Source organism: Lathyrus oleraceus, chromosome 1, assembly GCF_024323335.1.
Source record: "Lathyrus oleraceus cultivar Zhongwan6 chromosome 1, CAAS_Psat_ZW6_1.0, whole genome shotgun sequence".
NCBI classification, from domain to species: Eukaryota; Viridiplantae; Streptophyta; class Magnoliopsida; order Fabales; family Fabaceae; genus Lathyrus; species Lathyrus oleraceus.
Window position 1 is genome coordinate 152,988,901 of NC_066579.1, and position 19,293 is coordinate 153,008,193.

Consider the following 19,293-nt stretch of genomic DNA (forward strand, 5'->3'; position numbering starts at 1 on the left):
CTCACCAAAATTAGACCGAAGCCCGTACACCAAGATGCATGACTCTCAAATAACATGCATTAACACAACAAGGTTCAGATAGTTGAACAAATATATCGGATCAGATAGTTTGGTGGAATGTATGTAGATGACATTGTGTTTGGTGGAATGTCGGATCAGATAGTTGAACATTTTGTTAGACAAATGCAGTCTGAGTTTGAGATGAGCCTTGTTGGAGAACTGACCTACTTTCTTTGGCTACAAGTCAAGCAGATGGAAGATTCTATCTTTCTATCTCAAAGAAAGTATGCCAAGAACATTGTTAAGAAGTTCAGCATGGAGAATGCTAGTCATAAAAGGACACCTGCTCCTACACATGTGAAAATCTCCAAAGATGAAAATGGTGTCAGTGTAGATCAAAGTCTATACAAAAGCATGATAGGTAGTCTGATATATCTCACAGCAAGCAGACCTGACATTGCATTTGCTGTAGGTGTTTGTGCTAGATATCAAGATGAACCAAAAGTCACTCACATAAACCAAGTGAAGAGAATACTGAAATATGTCAATGGCACCAGTGACTATGGGATGTTATACACTTATGGATCTGGATCTATGCTGACTGGTTACTGTGATGTTGACTGGGCTGAAAGTGCTGATGATAGGAAAAGCACATCAGGAGGATGTTTCTTCTTGGGGAACAATCTGATATCATGGTTTAGCAAGAAACAAAATTGTGTGTCCCTATCCACTGTTGAAGCTGAATACATAGCAGCTGGGAGTAGTTGTTCTCAACTGGTTTGGATGAAACAAATGTTGACCGAATACAATGTCACACAAGAAGTCATGACATTGTACTGTAACAACCTGAGTGCTATAAATATTTCCAAAAATCCTATTCAACACCGCAGGACAAAGCACATTGATATTCTTCATCACTTCATTAGAGAACTTGTGGAAGAGAAGATCATAGTACTGGCGCATGTTACTACTGAAATGCAATTAGCTGACATATTCACAAAAGCTTTGGATGCTAATCAATTTGAATGTTTAAGAGGGAAATTGGGGATTTGTATTCATGAGAATTTATAGCAATCAAAGGAGTTTGTGGTTAATATCCCAGAGGATGTTTCTGACAAAAATAGCAAGGTTGTTTGCAAGGTGTTTGTAAGAAAAAGATGCTACTTCCTCAGACTAAGTTGTGAAGGTCCCCCTGTTATGAAGACTGTGAGTTCTAGATGATGTTTTGGCTGTTTTGGATGCTGGATAATTTGTTGTTTTTCTATTGGAATGTTTGTAATTTGTGGCAGTCCTTACTGATGCCTTGATGTAATATTTGGGCTCTTAATGAGTTTCATGGATTTCTAATCATCTCAGCTATTACAGCTGTGTATAATTATGGTTTGTATCTCCTAACATTTATGTTTTAACATTTTATATGTTATAACATCTGTTGTGACATTCTCTGCTAGGCTGATTGACATTTATTTTGTCTAATTGGTCACCTTTGGTCTATTTTGACTAAAAAGGGGGAGAAGTGATTATGTGGAGAGCTGCAGTTAAATGTGTGGATTATGGAGATCTGCAGTGTTGTTGTAGTTAGCTAGGCTAAACAGGTGAACAACTGAAGTTGGAGGAGATGTCTGATGTGGGGCAGAATGATGTTCTGTGATGTGATGTTAAAGGAGATGTCAGAATGTGATTCTGAATGTTACAGATGTTGAAGGAGATGTCAGAAGGATATTCTGATTGTTACAAGTGTTGTTATTACAGGTGTTGTATTGTTAAAGGAGATGTCTGTGTTGTACAGACTTAGGGGGAGAAGAAGTACCCTCATGTGCATTTGTGTGTTTTACTAGTTGCTATTATAACTAGTAATTTTGTGTGTTTGCTTCTGCTTCTGCTTAAACTGTTGTTATGTTGTTTAACTGCTGATGTGTTTTTCTAGTGAACAAAATGGACAGATATATATTTTAGCCAAAATTTGCCAAAGGGGGAGTTTGTTGGTTCTAAGTGTTGGCAGCAATTTTGGTAAAACAAAGAGTGTTCACAAGATGTTGCATGTGATGTCTTAACATAAGATATCTTGTACCTACTAGAGTTTAAAAATATAATTATGAAAGATTGTTTCAGGATGTCATACACAATGTTATGACATCGGATATAATGTACCTGCTGGATATTTAAAATGGAATTATGCAGGATTGTTCCAGGATGTCAGACTTAATGTCATGACATCTGTACACAGAACATTCAGTGTGAATGTTATGTGTTATATGATTGCGCTTTTAGTGGCAATCTATGTATGATTGAAGATCTGATTTACAAACGCATTCAATCATTAATTACAACCAGATTTACTTATTTTCCAAAGAGATCTAATTAGCTGTCATGAGAAGATTTGAATGGAAAATAGTTTTAGGGTTTTATGATGTCCAAGCCCAGCTGAATGCTTCTATAAAAAGGACATAGAAAACCTGATTTGATACACAAGAAATATTGAGTGAAATATTGAGAGAGAATAAGGGTTTGTGTCTTGTGTGGTCGTGTGACTTGTAAGCCATTCAATTCATCCATAGATGATTGAATTGGTCTGATTTTTGAGTTGTAATTTGTCACTCTAAGCTTTTAAGCATGAGTGTGTGTGTCTACTTGATTGAAGTTGCTAAGTAAAATCAAGTGTGTGTCTACTTGATTGAAGCTGCTAAATAAAATCAAGTGTGTGTCTTTGAAGAGTGTCTTCTTTTCATAAGTAATTGTTGTTTATTATCACTGGTGTGATTGAGGGGGAGTGAGTGGGATCTCATATCTAAGAGTTCTTAGGTAGAAATCATACGGGTAGAGATTAGGTGAAAAAGACTGTAACTTGTGGAGTGTGCTGAGAGTCTTTGAACTGATTCTATTTAGTGTATTTCCTTCCTGGTTTTGTAGCCCCCAGACGTAGGTGAGTTGCACCGAACTGGATTAACAATTGCTTGTGTCTCTTGCATTACTATTCCTTATCTTTATCCTGTTTGTTTTACTCAGATATTAGTGTCATAACATTACCTTCGACATCTCATATCTGATACCAGAATTTCAGCATCCTTAATTGAAGAAATCATGGCAATGGAAAATGTTATATTAAAGGAGAATAAATAAATGGATAAAAGAGAACCCGAGGTGAGAATGTGTGAGGTTGCAAAACAATTTGACATTACGGTCAGCGAAGGAACTGGAACACGATACTAGTTTGAGAAAATGTTGCATTCAAGCTCTCCAAGAGACCCTTTTAGCATTCCAAACCACTAAATACAATGAGATAATAGATCATTAAGGAGGTCCATCACATCAGGGTCATTCCCGAACCCCTTGCCCCAAAATGAGACGTAATAGGGAGTGATCTGTGCAGATGGTAAAAGTATCACATGCTAAGAGGTCATCACATTGATGAATGTCACCACCTGAAAAAGAAGATTGAACGGCTCATCCATAAGGGTGATATATAGATATATGTACAACATAATTCCCAAAGTTCAGAAAGGAAAGAGACTTAGTCTTAAGCATATCGCCAGAGAATGTACCAATCTAGAAATGGATCGAAGTCGGGAAGAAAGGAAAGATCCAGAACATGCACAACACACCTTGAGTATAGTTGTATGAGGTTTCACATGAGGGAGAGTCAAGCTTGTCTAGAAAGGTATATGCCCTCTAGGTTATGAATATCACCAACATTTCACCCATTGAGAAAACAATTTTCTCACAAAAGATTAGCTTCTCCAGCAGAGACACAAATGGAGTCATACCCCACGAACACGACCTTATGGTGATTAAATTGTAAATGCACAACTAGAATGTCAAAAGGTTCCTTGTGGATTTAGGCTTCTTGGTCGATGTCTTCTAGGATGCATTCGAAGGTTTAAAGTTAGGTCTCAATCTTCTTTAACCTTTTTATGGAGAATGAATGTAGGTCCACGGTCTTGACAATGTTTGGGAGTGTTGGTGTAAGCCCTAGAGCCCAATACTTTTGGTACTTGTATCGAATTATTTATTAATAATAAAAGGCTTTTTTCTTTATTATGTTTGTTTGATAAAGTCCCTAGAATAGCTAGTCCGTTTAATGTATCAAGTGTGACTTAATCATGAGATCCCATTAAACATAAGGACATTATTCTTAAAGTATTCGTAGTCAAGCTTTATTGTGAAGTGGGAAAACATTAAAGCATTAAGACTATTATGTATATAGACTGATGATCACATTTCATGGATCATGGATAAGGAGTTATCAAGTCTTAAACATATGTATGGATATTAGGAGTAATATTTATACTGGATTGACCCTCTATGAGAATACTATATAGAATGTTATGCAAAGTGTCATAAGTTATTCTCATGGTGATAGTGGTGTATATCACCCTTCGACCTGAAACCACTATGGACCCTAGATGTAGAGTCAAGTGCTTTATTGCTGATCAAACATTGTCCATAACTGAATGACCATAAAGACAGTTGATGGATACTCAACGAAGCATGTTGAGGGACATGAGTGACCTAGATAGAATTTTCCCATCATACGTAACAGGATGAATGTCTAAGGGCCCAATATTGAACTGGACAAGGATGACACAATTTATGCCTTGTGTTCAATATAGATATACGTGCAAAAGGGTAATTGTACACATAAGTATTATCACAAAAGGATTTGTCATATCACATGACATTTTTGTGCCTTGGGTAGCAGTGATGTGTTGTTAGATACTGCTCACTATTTATTATGTTAAATATGTGATTTAATATAATTGCATATGTCACGAAAACCTACAAGGTAACACACAAAAGGACGGATTGATGAGAGATATAGTAAATAAGGAATACCGTAAGGTATGGTGCACTTAAGTGAATTGTAGAACATCGTAAGGTACGATGCATTTAAGTAGAATATGAAATATGGTAAGGTACCACGCGCTTAAGTGAATTTTGGTATATCATAAGATATGGGTCACATACACTTAAGTGAGCTTTTTAGCTTGCCGCCCATACAAGTGGTTCTATAAATAGAACCCTTGTGAAGAAGCATTAGATTAGATGAAATTTAGTTTCTCTCTCTCTCTCTCACACACACACACACTCAAAGCCTTCATTCGTAGCAGTTAGCACTGAGATTGAAGGAATCCGTCTGTATGGACTGAGTAGAGGCGTTGTCACCATTCAACGTTCGTGATCACTTCTTAGATCTGCATCAAAGGTTTCAATCGCCATAAGAGGTAACGATTCTATCACTGATCATGCCTATTCGTAAGGATCACTAAAGGAGAATATTTTTAATTTCCGCTGCGTTTTGGATCTCTATTCTCCTTCAGTGGTATGAGAGCCACTTACGAAACCATGCATCTGATAGTTATTTATTTTCTGTATTTTCTGTATTAATACGATTAAAAAATAGAATGAATTAAATAATAAACGAGTGATTGAATTTGGCATCATGTGTGTACTATTTGGATGATTGATGTTGACTATGCTTCGGAATCCGACGTTAGTATGGTGAAGCAGCGATACATCGATCGTTCATAGGTTACACAGTTAAGATCAATCAAGTTATATACATGATATAAGTAATTCTGATGCAAAATATGGTATATATGATATATTGTATCTGTTTCGTTCATTCAAACACTTAACAGTTGTTTTCCTTCGAGCGATTAATGGTTATTTGCTTTAGAATCTGACGAAAGTACGGTGAAGCAATAACGTGTTGATTAATCATACTGAATTAAAAATCGAGGTGTGTTTGACGGTATGAAATTGCTGTATTAGGGTTCATGACGGTACAAGGGTTGTGCTGTCTAAAGAGTTATGAGATTAGGGTTGTGACTATGCAAGAGTTGTGCTTTAAAGTATCAAGTGTTGATGCGAAAAAACACCGTCCGCTGACCGGGCCACGGAACCCCCGACTAACTCTGCGTAGTGTGATCAGTTGCCGAAATTTAATTTGGTTTATTTAATTAATAGAATTTAAATTAATAATAATAATAATATGTTTATTATTATTGTCTTGTGGTGATCGGTTATGGCCTTAGTTTTCCTTTATTTTGTTTTGGGATTTTAAAATACGATTTGCGTGTCGTACCTCTCTTTTAATCTCTTAATGTAACTTCTTTTCTCATCTCACTCTCTCATATGTAAAACGAGTTTCTTTTATGTAATGTAATATTATGAAGAAAGAGAAGAATACAATATCAAAGGAGGACAACCTTGAAGATATTGCTTGGAGAAGCTTAGATCGTTATTAGGTTAGCTTAGGTTCTCTCATTGGCTTGGGAGAACAATTGCGCTAGGGGCCATAACTGTTCATTTTTGTATGTATGTTGATGCATGTGAGAGACAATTTATATGATAAATAAACCGGTGAGATCATAATAATTGCAAATTCCCTCAAATTAAATATTAAGTTTATGTTTTCCAAGTTTTAGCACTCATCAAGACTAGTATCGAATAATGTAGGTTTCGCCTACGCGAGGTGCATGTTCTATATTAGTAAGGTGCGATGGGATAATTTTAATATCCAATTGCTAAAACAATGGGTCAAACTTAACTAAACAAATTATAATAAGATTATATACGTTAAGAAGCAAGAGTTGGAAATGATCCATGTGATGGATTGGAATAAGGAGTTATTCACCCAACTAAAATATTCGAGAGTTGTATTAGATACAATTAGAAGAAGTTCCTGCCTAAATAACCCAAGTTTGTGTAATCCGCCTACGCGGACTTAAAACAAAGTGAAATGTGGATCTCGACCCACTAGAAAATCTTCCAACGGGATTTTTCGAATCAAATGATGAGGGTCATTTGTTTTGAGTAAAATACTGGGAGCATATTTAATTAAAGGCCTAATTAAATATGTTATTTTAGTGATACTTATATTTTTCATATTTTTCATGTAGATTACCATGACAACAAACACCTCTAACAACATTTTACAATCAATCTTTGATAAGGAAAAATTGTTTGGGATAAATTTTATGGGTTGGCACCGAAATCTGAGGATTGTCCTCAAGCATGATAGAAAGATGTATGTCTTGGAGAAACATGTTTCTGAAGAGGAACCTCCTAGTTCTACACATAAGGAAGAAACTGCTTGCCTCATGCTAGCTACCATGAACTGAGAGTTGCAAAAGCAACATGAGAACATGGCAGCGTTCGATATGATCGAACATCTGAAGATGCTCTATCAAGAGCAGGCAAGTCATGAAAGGTTTGAAGTTTCAAAAGCCCTTTTCAAGGCAAGTTAGATGAGGGAGACCCTGTAGGTCCCCATGTGCTCAAGATGATTGGGTATGTGGAGAACCTTGAAAGGTTGGGTTTTCCCCTCCTAAAGGAACTTGCGACTGATTTGATCTTCCAATCATTGCCAGATAGCTTCATTCAATTTGTCCTTAATTTCAACATGAATGATATGGACAAATCTCTTCCTGAACTGCTAGGCATGTTGAGAACTACTGAGCATAATCTGAAGTCAAAAGGGAAGTTCACTCTGGTGATCAGAAATGAAAAGAGACAAAACAAAAGACCCATCAAGCAGGGTGGTAAAGGGAAAGGCAAGGAAGTTGTCAAACCCAAACCCACTGCTCCTGCTTTGAAGCCTATTGGAGGCATAAAAAAGGAAGGCACCTACTTCCATTGCGGTAAGACCGGACACTGGAAGAGAAACTGCCCAAAGTACCTGAAAGATAAGAAGAATGGAGTAGAGACTTCAACTTCAGGTATTTTTGTTATTGAAATTAATTTATCTACTTCTGCATCATGGGTATTAGATACTGGATATGATTCTCACATTTGTACCAATATGCAGGGGCTAAAAAGGAGTAGAGATTTGGCAAAAGGTGAAGTTGACCTACGAGTTGGCAATGGAGCAAAGGTTGTTGCTTTAGCCATAGGAACTTATGTATTGACTTTACCTAGTGGTTTAATAATTCAGTTAGAGAACTGTTATAATGTACCTGTAATTAGCAGGAATATTATTTCCATTTCTTGTTTGGACAAGTTTGGTTTTTCATTTATAATAAAGAACAATTGTTGCTCCATTTATTTGAATGATATATTCTATGCTACTGCGCAAATGAACAATGGACTATATGTCCTTGATCTTGAAATGCCTATTTATAACATTAATACTAAAAGGATGAAACCTAATGAGTTAAATCCAACTTGCCTTTGGCATTGTCGATTAGGCTACATAAATGAGAAATGCATTTCCAAACTCCATAAAGATAGACTCTTGGACTCTTTTGATTTTGAATCATATGAGACATACAAATCTTGTTTAATTGGAAAAATGACAAAGTCTCCATTCATAGGAAAAGGTGAAAGAGCTAATGATCTTTTGTCCCTCATACATACTGATGTATGTGGACCACTGAACATACCAGCCAAAAGAGGTTTTCAGTACTTCATCATATTTATTGATGATTTCAGTAGATATGGTTATGTGTATTTAATGAAACACAAACCAGGGTCCTTTGAAAAGTTCAAGGAATTCAAGAATGAAGTACAAAACCAATTAGGTAAGAATATTAAAACTCTTCGATCAGATTGAGGTGGTGATTATTTAAGGCTAGAGTTTGATGACCATCTGAAAGAGTGTTGGATTTTATCCCAACTTACTCCTCCTGGAACACCCCAATGGAACGGTGTATCTGAGAGAAGAAATTAAACCTTGTTAGACATGGCCCGATCCATGATGAGTCACGCCAATCTTCTAAACTCCTTTTGGGGACATGCGTTATTGACAACACCTTACACACTTAACCGTGTTCCATCCAAAAAGGTTGAGAAGACACCATATGAGATATGTGTCGCATCCGCGAAAAACAACCGGCGGAAAAAAAACACAGAGCCGCCACCGTGCGTTATTTATCCCAAAGGAGGGAAAGGAAACGCTCGAAGTAAACTTGAAGAAAGGAAAGGAATGGTCTTACGACCAGAGATTGCAAGGCACGGGAGTCGGTTACGCAAGGGGAAGGTATTAACACCCCTCACGTCCGTCGTACTCGACGGGATCCACGCTCAAAAGAATAGAATAAGGTTGCTAAGAAACTGCTCAAAAATAATGCACGCATACTGGAATAAAACACAGATGGAAGAAGATGGAGGAAGCGGACTCGACAGGATGTCGCATCCTGGGCCTACGTAGTTTGTCAGGCACAAACATCAGAGTCGACGTAGTTCGGGGAAATGGGGAACGGGCTCGCTAGGATATCGCATCCTATGCCTACGTATCTCATCTGGAATGAGAATCAGAGCTACCGTAGTTCGGCTAACGCACGCCGAAACAAAACACAACACAAAGACGCTGAGACATCCAAAAGAAACAAACTCAACAAGGAAACGGAATGCCAATGGCTGGACTTATATCCGACTCCACAAAACAAATAAGGAAATGGAATGCCAATGGCTGGGCTTACATCCAACTCCAAACAAAAGCAAACAGGAAACAAAATGCCAATAGATGGGCTTACATCCGACTCCAAACAAATAAACAATCGCTAACCAGCGAACACCAAAGGTTCTCCAACTGACAAACTAAAAGGGAGTCTGGAACTCGAGCCTAATAGCTGTCACACAAACACCAAGAAGACGCTGAGACGTCAAAAGAAACAAAGAGGTTGAACACACAGACTAAAAGGGAGTCGGGAACTCGGACCTAATAGCTGTCAAGCAAAACACACACAGAAAAAGAAAAGGGTGCCCTGAGAGATCTCGCACGATCTCCTGCCTACGTACCTCATCTGGTATGAGGATCAGGGCGACGTAGTTCCCCTTAACAGGGGAGAAACTTTCTCCTAACCAGAGACCGGGGAATAACAGACTAAAAGGGAGACTAACTCGAGCCTAATAGTTGTCATGCAATCCACAATAGCCCTAGGTTGAGGTATCTAAACAAAACCTAACCCGCACAGGAAGCAAGTTGAAACAGCAAATAAACATGTAAAAGTAAACACACAAGCAATCATTACACTCTATATGCAAACAAGCGGCTCATACAAGGCTGGGCTTTAGTCAAGGGGTCATATCAACCTCGACAAACAAGCCAATACTGTAAGGGTACTGAAGCTCTTAACCACTGACATTGACCGTCAGGGTGAGCAGATGAAAGGTAATGAGGGTTAGACCTCATAGCTCTTAACCCTGACCTGGGTGAGCTTGAATGAATGAAAGCGTGGGGGTCCAGAAAGAGGGACCCTATTCCACTTGACCGACACTATACAAGGATCTTGGGTTAGGTTCAAGAGCATCAGCACGTAGTGCGAGCATAATGAACGACTCAACGATTAACAGGGGACCGGCTACTAGTCCCTTCTATCTGTCAATTGCCTCTTCACTTAGGAGGACTTCACAAATAACAGCACAAATTGTAAACAAACACAGTCATTGCCTCTTAAGGAGGACTTCAGCCAAACGCCTGCCAGAAAAAACGACAGGGCTTCCAGACTACATGGAGTTAGAGGATGATTACCTAAGTGGTATACCAACCACAAGCAAAGCAAAGCTCAAGCGAGAGCTAAAAGCGACTAATGTACCTGTAAGAAAGTCAAACAAGTCAATATCATATCCAGACAAACCAAATAGTCAACAACAGTGTTACAACCAATATGCACACAAGGCAAGTCCTATGTGTAAACAACTCAAGTGAGTTCATCACCAAGGGACCTACAACACAACAAAGGTTAGTGGACAAAGTAATTTGCATCTCAAGTCATGAGATTGCATCAACCACTAAAGCTAATTGCTTGAACCTAAAATACAAAGCTCAAAAGGTGAGTACAAACCACTAGTGCAAAGACTAGGGTCAAAGGCAAAGCAAAAAGTCAAAACAGCAGCCAATATTTAACATGAAGCACCTTTAATCCAACAAGAACATGTCATGAAAAGGATCAAACTCAAATCCTAAGGAAAATCCATCTAATGATCATGCTAAGGCAAAGGCATACAATGTGATCAACAATTGGGCATACAAATGAGAAAATGCACATTAAATCAGAAACACATCCAATGATCATGAAATGTTTTATGTGATATCAACATGTTTAACACAAGCATCATGCAAAAAATTGGAATCAGAAAAGCTCAATTGACATGTAAATGAAAATGTACAAGAATAACATCAAAATGTGTGACACACATTGTCACACCATACATCCATGTATCCAAAACAGAGATGGAATATGATAAAAATGTCAAACAAAAGCTCAAAAATCATGTAATATGTTAGGAATCAGCATATCAAATTTCAAAGCAATTGGCCAAACAATGAGCATTTCACAAGCCAATTGGTACAACATGTCACATTTTGCACCATGTTCAATCAAGCAAGCATATTCAGAATTCCAGAAATGATAAAATCAGAAAAATCACACCACAAAATAATAGACATCAAGATGAACATGTGACAAAAAATTTGGATCAATTTGGAGTATTTTTCAATTTGTTATGATTTCTATAAGTTAAGAAAATAAAATGGAATATTGTTGAAAATCAATTGGAAAATGAAATGGCAAATGAACTTTGAATAAAATTGGAAATAGCAAAATCAGGGATCGAACTTAGGACACAAAGGTCCCAGGCACGCCTTAATAATTAAATTCACAAATGTAATTGCCAAGTATCGAACCCAGGCTTGTGAGGACTATATGCAGCGCTCAAAAAATAAATTCCAACATAGCCTGGCCAAGGATCGATCCCAGGTTCACAAGGTCACAAATGAGCGCTCCAAAATAATTCACAAACACACAAGGCCGGATTTGAACTGTGGACAGTGAGGTCCCTAGCGCGCCTAAGCAAAACGACGCCGTTTTGGAGCTTGCCCTAGCCATTCAACAGGTGGTGGCGGACGGTGGTTTCCACCGTCTTCTCCGGCCGTCTCCGGCGGAGCGCCACCGTCACCAAGTGCAGAATTTAACAATATATATATCGTTGGAAAGCTCTCACAATAAGGATCACAGATCCACAAGTATCTAAACCTAAATCATCACCTATTTTCTGGATCGAAGGCGAGAAGTTTCATGCATCAAACTTTAAATCACTATATCTCACTCAATTTTCATCCAAATTCAACAATATTTATATCAGAATTCTCAGTGATGAAAGATCTATAAGATCGTGTACATGAATTGATAAAAGATGATGATCGAATTTTCACCAACCTGAACTTGCAATGACCAAATCCTTGTGGTTAAGCCTTCTCCCACTCCAGATCTCCTTCTCCACTCTTGTTATGAAGCTTTGGATATGAATTGACACTTGAATTGATCTGGATCTAGCTGAAATTCAAACTTCCATGTTCATGTTCATGTGTTGAAGGTGCACGAATCTTGATCAATTTCTTCAATCCAAGCCTTGATTCTTCATCAATCACACAAGATAAACCAGAATATGCAATAATATTGATGTGTTATGTGAAGAAAATTCAAATTTCAATTGAGAGAATTTTTGGAGGGAAGTGAAATTTCTAGATCTAGAATGTGAAAACTGAGCAATTCTGTTACAATTAAGCTTATATATGACATGTTAATTACTTTGCTAATGATAATTAGGCTTTTCTAATGAAAAGTTAATGAGAAATGAGGTGTATGACCAAATTGCAAAATTCACCTTATGCATGGCCAAATGGACGTGAACAGTACACATGCATGGTTCAAATACACTTAAAATCATCTCATGAACACAATTGGGTTGGAATTAAGCACGTAGGATGCACCAAATTTAAATTCTTCATTTTCCCTCCAAAAAGCTCATGTATGCACCAATGGTCACGTGAAATTTTTTCATGCAATGCAATAATAGATTTGGAAAATATAGGTCATGAGAAGCATTTTGCAAAAAGAGTGGCTTAAATTGGAGTTTCGAATCAAAAGTTATGGCACTTTGAAGTTTCATGCACACTTGGTAATCATTTGCTCATAACTTCTCAACCATTCATCAGATGCTCATGATCTTGGACTTTTTGGAAATGGGAGAGAAAGATTTTCAACTTTCATGTTGACCAAAATTTCATTTGAAGCTTCTTTGATGTTGGAAAGTCAAGTTGAATATGGTCCAAAAACTTTCCATTTTTGGAAACTTTCAATTACAGGTCACTTTCCATTTTTGGAAACTTTTGCCTTGACTTCAAAATCTTCAAGATAGATGTTTGGCATGATGAATGAACCTCTTTTGAACATGAATGAAGTGTTTCAAACCATTTCTCCACCTCCTAGCCCTCAGTTGACTTTTCAGCTGACTGTATAGGTCCTTAGATGACCTTAACATGCTCTGATCAACTTGAACCTCCACCACTTGAGGAATTTGCCTAGAAATGAACCCCTAGCTCATATAAGCTCAACATAATACTCATGTGATCTCCATCTCAATAGAATGCCTCACCTCCTGGATAAACCCTGGTTGGAAGAATGCAACTGATTAGGGTTGACCAGAGGTCAAAACCCTAATCTAGAGGAACCTGAGCATGAATCATGAAGCCCTTGAGGATGACATAACCATGATGATGGTAATATACCCTGGCCAATAAGATAATGCTCAAAACCATTGAAGAACCAAGAAAACCCTAATTGAAGCACAAACCCTCAGATGGTCGATGATCAATCCATGGAAACCCTCAGGCTTGAACCATATACCACCTCCATCTTCTGAAAAAGACATTGGAGGATGACTTCTGATTTCCATATGATATGCAATATGCAAATGCCTAATGTCCTAAAACATGAAATGCAATACGCTAAACTAGTCCCAAGAAGAGGGGGCAAATTTTGAGGTGTTACAGCTGCCCCTATTCAATCCATTGTGAACCTGTCGATATGAACAGCCTCGGCTTTCAGATGATCAGGGTGAAGAGTGATTGAATACCAAGAACAGACGAACAATTTGCGCTCCGCTGGGGATTATTATTATACTTTTTGCTTTTCTTGAACCCCATAACTTTTTGATTTTTTTTCTTCTTTTTTTTTTGGACCCCGACACTTCTTTGATTAATTTTTTTTTTTGCTTTTTCTTGGACCCCGAACAATTATTTTCGCGCGTATGATCCCTGATCACCGCATTTGAACCCCGACGACTTCATATCACTCCTGTTCGCCAAACAATGAACCCCGTTCTCCATTTGAACCCCAGCCACCTGACGATAACTCTCGATCGTCATTGTGAACCCCGCTCTCCAGAAAACACCCCGTGTCTCCCTTTCTCCATTTGAACCCCGTTCTCCAGAAAATGCCCAGCACTTCCTTCTCTCCATTTGAACCCCGTTCTCCATTTTCTTGTGATAATTCCGCTGGCAACGCCGGAAATAACACCAAAACACCACTCTGATGGCGACATATCAGAGGGTACACCTCCTTAATAGGAAGGTAATCATGTGCATTTCTTCCTCCGAAGATACCCATAACGACTTCTATTGGCCTCGCCAAAGTCTAAGGTGACACATGATCAGAAGACAATCCTGAGGACCTCATCCCGGATATAATCTTCAACTCCAATCTCCATTTGAACCCCGTTCTCCAGAAAATGCCGCAACACTTCCTTTTCTCCATTCTTCGATTTTCGCGTTGATCGCGTAACGTTTTTTGATCTTTATTTCCATCTCCGCTCGACGGAAAATTTTCCTCCAATATCGCACTACTGGGGAACATTGTTGCTCCAACGTCATGATGCTAAACTCCGCAGAGTAACATCTTCGCCATCCGGCGAAACCAAATCTCAAACGGTAACCACAGCTTGAGTAACATCTTCACCAACCGGCGAAACCAAATCTCAAACGGTAACCACGGCTTGAGTAACATCTTCACCACCCAGCTAAACCAATTCTCAAACGGTAACCACGGCCTAAGACTAGCTTATGCTTGCAATGCTGATGCATGATGATTTTTTTCAGCGTAATGCTCCATAACCATGGAAATGCTACGCAATGAATTATGCAATATGCTATGATCTTCTAAATGATGAATGCATAAAAAGCATCCCCCTCAAGGGACTCTACTGGGGAGCTCGAGGCACTCTGCTGAGGAACTCGATAACACTCCAATCTCCACCCTGCTGGGGAATAGCACTGCTGCTGGGGAAAGGACAACCCTCACCAGGGATGACCTCCACTGAACATGATCTGCTTGGGGACTTCGCTGGGGAAGAAACCACCAACGCACTCTGCGGGGAAAACAACAATCTTCGACTTGCTGGGGAAGAATCCACCAACGCACTCTTCAGGCCTGACTGCCGAGGAAACACCGATCTCGAACCCGCGGGGGAGATAACAATCCCGACCCTGCTAGGGAAAATACGAAATATTCCGACACGGAACACCTGTCGACGCGTCGAACGATGGTATCCACCATCTAACCAAAGTATTAACTTTCCACCTCAGACTTTGAAAAGTCTTCTTGATTAATCCTCAAGGATCGTCGCGATTCTCTCGCCGTCTTTTCACCATTCGTCAATTCCTCATCCCTGATTGGACTCCACGGGGATCTCTTGTCAAAACGCGTCACATCACAACCTGCAAGTGAGTGAAAATATCTAACAGCATCTGCCAAAAGAGATCGTTAGATAAAAACGTTCCCCAGGCGTGCCAAAATTTCAACACATAGGTCACTCAACCTTCCGAATAAGATTTCAGGCTTTCAATCTTATGAACATGCATTGGAAGGGACCTGTATGTCTCAAAATGCAAATATTCTTTATCAAAATAAACGGATGTTTTTGCACTCAAAGCGGTAATGAAAACAAAAACAAAATTATTTGACTGAATATGTATTTTATTGATTGAAAAAGGTGGCTCATAACTGAGCAGTACACAGGAAGCAATCCCTGAAAAGAGGTAATTGCGCACAAAAGGAAAATCTATCCTAATGGCAATGTGGAACCGTGATCTCATCGAGTTCCAACTCGGTTACACCCCATATGTCCTCAAGACTCTCCGTGCTTTCTGCCTTCTGAATAAGACGCTTCCGACCGATCCCTGTCAAAGATTATCCATGTCATATCCAAAGCACAAACGATCATGCTAGACGCAGTTGTTCGTTTCAATCCCTCTTTTGCCTGGACCGCCCTTTCGGGTTTTCAGTCCACCGGGATACCCTTTTTTGCCCAAGTCGCCCTTGTGGGGTTTTCGACTTGCCGGGTGTACAGTTTTTTTCTTTTTATCCCTAATTTTTGCCCGAACCTTTTTCATTTTTCTTTTTGGTTCGCCAGGATGCCCATTTTTGCCTGGACTATTTTATTCTTTTCGTCCAGCGGGTCTCTTATACGAAGTATTTTTTAACTGCGTCCGCATTCACAGGGGATGGAAAATCCTTGCCATCCATGGTCGTCAACAACAAGGCTCCGCCAGAGAAAACCTTCTTGACCATGGATGGACCTTCATAATTGGGTGTCCACTTGCCCCTACGATCGTTTTGAGGAGGAAGGATCCTTTTCAACACCATATCCCCTACATGATATACACGAGGTCGCACCTTTCGATCAAAAGCACGCTTCATCTGTTGCTGGTACAACTGCCCATGACAAATGGCTGCCAGCCTTTTTTCCTCAATCAGGCTCAACTCTTCGTACCGGATCCTTACCCATTCAGCCTCTTCCAGTTTCACGTCCATCAGGACTCTCAAAGAGGGAATCTGAACCTCAACCGGTATTACAGCTTCCATCCCATACACAAGTGAGAAAGGCGTTGCCCCAGTAGATGTACGCACCGAGGTTCGATACCCATGCAAAGCAAATGGCCACATCTCATGCCAATCCTTATAGGTCACGACCATCTTCTGCACAATCTTCTTAATATTCTTATTAGCTGCCTCGACCGTCCCATTCATCTTCGGATGACAAGGAGAAGAATTATGATGCTCAATCTTGAACTCCCGGCACAGCTCTGCCATCATCTTATTGTTGAGATTAGAACCATTATCAGTAATGATTCTCTCGGGAACCCCATATCTGCAAATGATGTCTCTTTTCAGGAATCTAGCGACGACCTGCTTCGTCACGTTTGCATAAGAGGCTACTTCCACCCACTTGGTGAAGTAATCAATAGCCACTAATATGAACCGGTGCCCATTCGAAGTCGTAGGCTCAATCTTTCCGATCATATCAATGCCCCACATAGCAAACGGCCATGGAGACGACATCAAACTCAACGGGTTTGGAGGTACGTGCACCTTGTCAGCATAAATCTGGCATTTATGACACTTCCGCACGAAATTGAAACACTGGGCCTCCATCGTCATCCAATAATAACCAGCCCTTAGCAGCTTTTTCACCATCGCATTCCCACTGGCATGGGTACCAAACGACCCCTCGTGAACCTCTTTCATCAATTGGCTTGCTTCTTTGTCGTCGACACATCTAAGCAAAACCCAATCGAAATTCCGCTTGTACAGAACCCCATCCTTGTTCAGATAGAATACCATGGCCAACCTCCTCAGAGTCTTTCGGTCCTTCTTGGATGCTCCCTCAGGATATTCTTGGGTTTCCAGATAGCGCTTGATATCGTAATACCACGACTTCTCATTATCAGGCGCTGCCTCAACAGCAAACACATAAGCAGGTATATCCAGACGTCCCACCTCAACATTAGGGAACTGATTCCACCACTGCACCTTAATCAAGGCAGCCAGAGTAGCCAAAGCATCTGCTAACGGATTCTCTTCTCTCGGCACATGATGTAATTCCACCTTGGTGAAGAACGTCAACAATCTCCTCGTATAATCCCGGTATGGAATTAAATGAGATTGATGCGTATACCATTTCCCGTTAACCTGGTTTACTACCAAAGCTGAATCTCCATAGATAACAAGGTTTTTGATCCGCAAATCAATCGCCTCTTCGATCCCCAAGATGCAAGCTTTGTATTCAGCCACATTGTTGGTGCACTCAAATGTTAGCCGGGCAGCAAAAGGAATGTGCGATCCTTTCGGCGTAACCAAAACAACACCAACTCCACTACCATTCACGTTAACGGCCCCATCAAACATCAGAATCCATTCGGATTCAGGGTCAGGCCCCTCCTCCGGGATTGGTTCCTCACAATCTTTCGATTTGAGAAACATGATGTCCTCATCAGGGAATTCAAACTTCATCGGTTGATAATCCTCAATGGGTTGCTGGGCGAGGTAATCAGACAATACACTCCCCTTGATTGCTTTCTGAGAGGTGTACTGAATATCGTATTCGGTTAAAATCATTTGCCATCTTGCAACCCGTCCGGTCAATGCTGGATTCTCAAAAATGTACTTGATTGGATCCATCTTGGAAATCAACAAAGTGGTATGAACCAGCATATACTGTCTCAGTCGGCGAGCAGCCCATACCAAAGCACAACAAGTTTTCTCGAGCAGTGAATATCTTGTTTCACAGTCGGTAAACTTTTTGCTAAGGTAGTAAATCGCATGCTCTTTTCGACCAGACTCGTCATGCTGCCCCAGTACGCACCCCATAGAACCCTCAAGGACCGTCAAGTACAGAATTAACGGTCGTCCCTCCACAGGAGGCATCAGAATCGGAGGCTCCTGCAAATATTCTTTTATCTTTTCAAATGCCGCTTGGAAATCATTATTCCACCTGACCGTCTGGTCTTTTCTCAACAATTTGAATATGGGTTCACACGTGGCTGTTAGATGAGATATGAACCGTGAAATGTAGTTCAATCTACCTAAGAAACCACGAACCTCCTTTTCTGTTCTTGGTTCAGGCATTTCTCGTATTGCTTTTACTTTATCAGGATCAACCTCGATTCCTCTTTTGCTCACAATAAACCCCAGCAACTTACCGGACCGCACTCCGAAAGTGCACTTATTCGGATTCAACCTCAGTCTGAATTGTCTCAACCGGTTAAACAGCTTGGCCAGATCTACCAGATGCCCCTCTTCTGTTTGGGACTTTGCTATCATGTCATCAACATAGCATTCGATTTCATGATGAATCATATCATGAAACAAAGTCACCATGGCCCTCTGATATGTGGCACCGGCATTCTTGAGACCGAATGGCATCATCTTATAACAGAAAGTGCCCCACGGTGTGATGAACGTTGTTTTCTCCATATCATCTGGCGACATTTTGATCTGATTATAGCCAGAAAAGCCATCCATGAAGGAAAACACCGAGAATTGAGCTGTATTATCTACCAACACATCGATGTGAGGTAATGGAAAATCATCTTTCGGGCTAGCTCTGTTCAAATCCCGGTAGTCCACACACATCCTCACCTTCCCATCCTTCTTCGGCACCGGCACAATATTTGCGACCCAAGGCGGATAATTAGTAACAACTAGGAAACCAGCATCCAACTGCTTCTGC